Genomic DNA, 5,882 nt, shown 5'->3' with positions numbered 1-5,882 from the left:
TTTGTTTTCTATGTTTTCCTTTTTGGGGGTTGACTCTTGACTCATGGTCCCTGAATTTGATGTTGCATATACATATGTTAGTCATAGTTTCTACGGGTAACACAGTTCCCAAGTCTTATAATTAAATATTTTAACGTTTCACAATATTTTCCAAAGAGGACCATGACATTCAGGAACATTCCCACAATCAACTAGGGATTTTCACAGTCAACCAGGCTTGTCTTGTCTACCCAGAGATTTAGAAAGAGAACACCTCTTGTTTCTCAGAACAGAGACAGCTCAGAATCCAATTTAAGATGATGTAGTGTGGTCTTTAGCACTGAAGTAAATTATACAGGACTTGTACAAACTCCATATGAGAGCCACAAATGACTTCCAAATTGAGAAACCTTAAAGGCAAAATCCAAAGTTCAGTTTTACCCAGCACAGAAAAGTGATCTCTGAGCGTTACCTTGATTACCTGCTTTAGCAACTGCACGTGCTGGGTGAGTATAAACTGAGGCTTACAGTGACCGCTCCCTGTGTCCTGCACATTGATTCCAGTGAGACATGACAGAGAAGTTTCCAATTTTAAGCAGTGTCAGACAAGTCACTTTTGATACCCACTTCACTTTCATTGAAGCATCAATGAAAAGGTAAGTGGTTTATTTTGAAGTCTGAACGAGATGCAAGTTTACCTAGATTATTAAGAGGGTGGGAAGTGTGTTAGTAGATCTCTAATAGGGGTAAGTTAAGATACCCAGTTCCAAGGAATGAAAGCATAAAAGATATTTGTTGGGCCACATAACTGGAACAGAGAGGACTGGAGCTGGCCTCGGGCTCGCCTGTATTCAGGGCTCTCTCCTTCCTTCCTTTTGTCCATCTCTCTCTCTTGTTGTCTCCATTCTCTCAGACTGTGCCGTGTGCAGCAGAGATGACCATCAGCAAGACTGAGGTCAGGCTTACAATTTAGCATCTGAGATGAAAGAGCAATTCCTCCACCTCTAATTTGGAAAATTCCAGGGAAAGACTGAATAGGTCAGGCTCCATGTCAGAAGGGACAGAACGTTCTAATGGACAGCCTCAGGGGAAAAACAATTTCCTAAAAAAATGGTGAGGTAAGGAGGCAGGGGAATGTTGACACCAGCAGGGATCAGAATGTTAGATAGACGTACTCTCCCACGAAGGAAATGACTTTTAACATCATTCTTCTCCAGTTCATATTTTTCCTTTGACCTATGTCAGTTTGCTGATGCCAAAAGTTTGGTGACACAATCTTGTAAACATCAAGCTACTTTACCTCTCTGTGCTTCAGTTTCCTTATACTGATTTCTTTTCTTTTTTTGAGATGGAGTTTTGCTTTTGTTGCCCAGTCTGGAGTGAAATGGTGAGATCCCGGCTTGCCACAAAGCCCACCTTCCAGGTTCAAGTGATTCTCCTGCCTCAGCCTCCTGAGTAGTTGGGATTATAGGCATGTGCCACCACACCCAGCTAATTTTGTATTTTTAGTAGAGACCGGATCTCTTCATGTTGGTCAGGCTGGTCTCAAACCCCCAACCTCAGGTGATCTGCCCCCATCAGCTTCCCAAAGTGCTGGGATTACAGGCGTGAGCCACTGTGCCCGGCTATCTTGTACTAATTTCACGCTCATATAGCTTAATAATACCAGTACTCCCTTTAGCACCTACGCTAAAATTGGAAAGATACAGAGAAAGCTATCATGGCTCCTGTGCAAGGATGACATGCAAGTCAGCGAAGCATTCCATATATTTCTTAATATATTTAGTAGCAGAGTACGATGACTCTAGTTAATAACAATGTATTGTATATTTCAAAATAGCTAGAAGAGAGGATTTGAAATGCTCCCAACACATGAAATAGTAAATACTCAAGGTGATGGACACTCCAAATACTCTGACTTGATCATTACACATTCTATGCATATAGCCAAAATATCATATGTACCCAACAAATTTGTACAACTAAAAATTGATACTATATTTTATGAAGTAGTTGTGAGGACTAAATGGGAAAATGCCAGATACACAATAAATGGGCAATAAAAGTCCACAGAAGAACAGCTCTTTGGGAGGCCAAGGCAGGTGGATCACCTTAAATCAGGAGTTCGAGACCAGCCTGGACAACGTGGCGTAACCCTGTCTTTATTAAACATACAAAAATTAGCTGGGTGTGGTAGCACACGCCTGTAGTCCCAGCTACTTAAATAATCGTTTGAACCCAGGAGGTGAAGGTTGCAGTGAGCCAAGATTGTACCACTGCACTCCAGCCTGAGTGACAGAGAGAGACTTTGTCTCAAAAAAAAAAAAAAAAGTCCACAGTAGAAGAACTGGGCACTGGGCAAAAGGGTGAAACTAGGGCCTGGAATATGCATTGAGATAGGGTAGATACCAGAAGGACAGAACTGTAGGTGTAGACATTCATCATTAGGTAGAACAAGGTATCTGTTGGCTATGAATTGGAAGCCATAGACAATAGTCCAGGCAAACTTGTCAGCCCTGAGGGTCTGACATCTTTACCCCAAACCAGAGGCAGCACAATACTCCTCCCTCCTGGGTTCCCGAACATGTGAGAAATACAAAGGTGTCGTGAGTTATGGTTGATACTGTGACGGGATGTTGCTGGCATCTTGCGTCTGGGAATTCTGTGCATGGGACAGTCTGACCCAAATAATTATCCTGCCTAAAATGCCTAAAGCACCACTATTGATGAAAAAAAAAAAAAAAAAAAAAACCAGAATGATCTCAATAGGCAGGTCCCAGAGTGTCAGGGAATGCAAGAGCAGAGATACTGAGAAATCCAGTCATTAGTGGTTGAGGTCAGTTACCAAGTAATAGGGCCTCCAGCCACCTGGCTTTAGGCAGGATTCCTGTCTCTAGGGAGGAGGCACAGAGTGGAAAGAGTGACGTAGAACTCGGATTTTGCAGGAGTGGAGACAAAGACTCCAGATGCTGAACATGTAGGGGTCTTCATGCAGTCCCGTGGTCAGCAGGCATGCCTCTGAGTTCTACCCCAGCTCTGCTACTTACTTTTTTGTGTGGCATTATTTGTCTGAGCCTTGATCTCCTCCTCCATAAAAGAGGCATAATAAGAATAGTACCTATTTGATAGGGATGCTGTCTGGATTAAGGGTGATAATACAGACAGGTATTTAATCATGGCACCTGATTCACTGTAAGTGTGCAGTCAAGGGAAGCTACTATAATTATTGTTATGAATAGCAATGACAGAGATCCAGTTAGGAGAACTTGGCCAGGCAAGGTGGCTTATGCCTGTAGTCTCAGCACTTTGGGAGGCCGAGACAGTGGATCACTGGACCCCAGGAGTTTGAGGTCAGCCTGCACAACACAGTGAGATCCTGTCTCTATGAAAAAATTTCAAAATTAGCTGAGTGTGGTGACGTGTAACTGTGGTCTCAGCTACTTGGGAGGCTAAGGAGGGAGGATGGGTTGAGCCCAGGAGGAAGAGGCTTCAGTGAGCTGAGATTTCACCACTGCACTCCAGTCTGGGTGACGGAGCAATACTCTGTGTCCAAAAAAAAAAAAAAATCCAAAATACGATTAGGAGAATTTGCGTAGTAAGTTGGGACCTTGGCCTTAAGAAAGCAAAAATACCCTTATTAGTCTGGGACATCATGTCACAGCTCAATCAGTGTGGAACCAGAGCTTTTCAGCGCCCTCCTGTGTCTGAGCAGGGTTGGTGCTTGGGACCAGGACAGCTGTGATGCTGCCGCTGGAAACCCAGCAGGTCTTTCCATTAGGAGAGGGAAAGTGGAAGATCCCAACTTGGCCATGAAGGTACTGGCAGCCTCGCTGGGGAGCCAGGATGAATACTCATCAACAGTGAAAAGCAATAGCCCGATGTGGTGGTGGGTGCCTGGAGTCCCAGCTGCTTGGGAGGCTGAATGGGGAGAATGACTTGACCCCAGGAGTTTGAGCCCTCCCTGGGTCACACAGGGAAACCCTATCTCCAAAAAAAGCAAAACAAAAACCAAACAAAACAAAAGCAATATCATGTGCAATAGGATTACAATTATGCAAATAAAAACATTATCTTTTTGTTGTATGTGCCGGAGAAAACAGAAGTCTGAAAGGACGTGACTGACATGTTAACAGTGGAAACCTATGGGAGATGAGAATAGGACTTTTTAAAAAATCTGCTGAGTGCAGTGGCTTACGCCTGTAATCCCAGCACTTTGGGAGGCAGATCACCTGAGGTTGCGAGTTCGAGACCAGCCTTACCAACATGGAGAAACCCCGTCTCTACTGAAAATACAAAATTAGCTGGGTGTGGTGGCACATGCCTGTAATCCCAGCTACTTGGGAGGCTGAGGCAAGAGAATTGCTTGAATCTGGGAGGCGGAGGTTGCAGTGAGCCGAGATCCTGCCACTGCACTCCAACCTGGGCAACAAGAGCAAAACTCCATCTCAAAAAAAAAAAAAAATACTAAGCAGGGTATTAAACTTCAGACAGAAGAGGAGTTCGTTCATGAACTGAAAGACAAATGAGAAATTTCAGCATTGCCAAAGGGCTATTAGGGGCCACCCAATGCAACTAAGGCTGTCCAAGCCTTTTGCCTTCTGGCCTGCTCATCTCTGCCTCCTAAGCCTCATTCCTGAGAGTCTGGACCTTCCCGACAGGTAGTGATCCCTGGTTCTGTTGTCCAGGATATTACCACTCCCTGAAACACCCTCTTCCAGTCCTTCATGCCTTGATAAATATCTATTTGTCTTTCAAAAGACTCGTTGGGCACCGTTTAGGTGGATTTCCTCTGATTCTCCTCCCTCCAGCTTACTAGCCTTCTCATTTATATTACTTCTATTCCATACATCAAATTAAATTGGCTTTTTTTTTTTTAATTTTTTTTTTTAAGATGGAGTCTCACTTTGTAGCCCAAGCTGGAGTACAGTAGTGCGATCTTGGCTCATTGCAACCTTTGCCTCTGGGGCTAAAGCAATTCTTCTGCCTCAGCCTCGCAAGTAGCTGGGACTAGAGGAGCATGCCACCATATCCAGTTAATTTTTTTTGTTTAATATTTGTAGTAGAGACAGCGTTTCACCACGTTAGCCAGGCTGGTCTTGAACTCCTGACCTCAGGTGATCCACCCACCTCGGCCTCCTAAAGTGCTGAGATTACAGGCGTGAGCCACCGCGCCCAGCCAAAATTGGCCTTATTTAGTAGTTTTGTTCATCTTTCCTACAAGACTGAACTTCTATAATAGCTTTCATTCTCTCTTGTGTTGCCAAGGCCTAGCAGACTACCTAGAACAAAACAGATAAGCTGAACTGACTTGGGCTGTACCACGAAAGGTTCTAAAAGAAGAATAGCACTGAGAGTATCTCTAGAAGAAAGAATTGTATATTTTTAGGGGCTCAGAACACTCAGAATTAGTGAGAAATTATTGCTAGGGTTAAGGTAGCATTTTGATATTTCTGGCATAGAGGATGTTGGCTATCCACTGTCTATTCCAGTAAATTTCCTCACTGTAATATCTGTCTCAGTCTGTCTGTCTTCTCTCTCTTGCACACACGAGAATTGTTACCTGCCGGGTAATTAGGATCTACTGTGAATCGCCTGCCTGGGGCCCAATCTGTAACATTACAAGAAGAAAAACATCTGTACTTCCTCATGAGGTTCTTTTCAATGTCCATTTTAGTTCAAATGTGCTTTTAACATAAAGTGGGGTCGGGTAGGGGGAGGTTCAGAGACACATCATAGAATATTCATCACATTGCTGGCATTCTGAGAAGAATCAGGCTGGTTAAGTGACTCCCAGGCTGCTCTTACCTATCCGGAGCCGAGAGCATCTAGATTTTGATTGGACCACTGCCAGAACTCATTAGCATAGTGTACCCTGACCTGGAATAGGGAACAGCGTCTGCTCC

The 5,882-nt window shown here is 44.0% G+C and overlaps 1 non-coding gene across 1 annotated transcript; it reads left to right on the top strand.

Moving 5' to 3' along the window:
- Window positions 1-1,647: 1,647 nt before the first annotated feature.
- On the top strand, window positions 1,648-1,751 carry LOC119473320. The gene has a single exon (XR_005202523.1). It is a non-coding gene; the product is annotated as a U6 spliceosomal RNA (small nuclear RNA).
- The last annotated feature ends 4,131 nt before the right edge of the window (window positions 1,752-5,882 follow it).

This window comes from Cebus imitator, unplaced genomic scaffold (assembly GCF_001604975.1).
Source record: "Cebus imitator isolate Cc_AM_T3 unplaced genomic scaffold, Cebus_imitator-1.0 Scaffold148, whole genome shotgun sequence".
In the NCBI taxonomy this organism is placed as follows: domain Eukaryota; kingdom Metazoa; phylum Chordata; class Mammalia; order Primates; family Cebidae; genus Cebus; species Cebus imitator.
The sequence above is the reverse complement of the archived record's forward strand: the minus strand, read 5'-3'. Positions and strand labels throughout refer to the sequence as shown.